The sequence below is a fragment of the Triticum dicoccoides genome, chromosome 2A (genome assembly GCF_002162155.2).
Source record: "Triticum dicoccoides isolate Atlit2015 ecotype Zavitan chromosome 2A, WEW_v2.0, whole genome shotgun sequence".
Classification (NCBI taxonomy): domain Eukaryota; kingdom Viridiplantae; phylum Streptophyta; class Magnoliopsida; order Poales; family Poaceae; genus Triticum; species Triticum dicoccoides.
Genome location: NC_041382.1, coordinates 473,427,569 through 473,427,935, shown reverse-complemented (window position 1 = coordinate 473,427,935; position 367 = coordinate 473,427,569).

The following is a 367-nucleotide window of genomic DNA, read 5'->3' as shown; positions in this document are numbered from 1 at the left end:
CTGAGAGTGGCAAGCCTAGATATTTCACCAGGAAGGTAGCACGAGTTGCCGGCATGGTCTGAAGAATTTGCCCAAGGTTAAGATGGTTGCATCTGATTGGCACGACAAAGCTTTTCTGAAAGTTGGTGCAAAGGCCAGTGACGTCCCCAAAGCCTCTCAAGATGGACGCAAGGTTGTCGATGTCCGTTTTGATGGGGGCCACAAAAACGGCGGCATCATCCGCATATAGGGAGGTTCTCACCATGGGCCCACGCCCACGAATCTTGTGAAGGAGGCCTTCCCGGGTTGCCAAATCCAGAATATTGTGCAGTGGATCAATCGCGATGACAAAAAGCAATGGGGAAATGGGGTCCCCCTGCCGAAACCC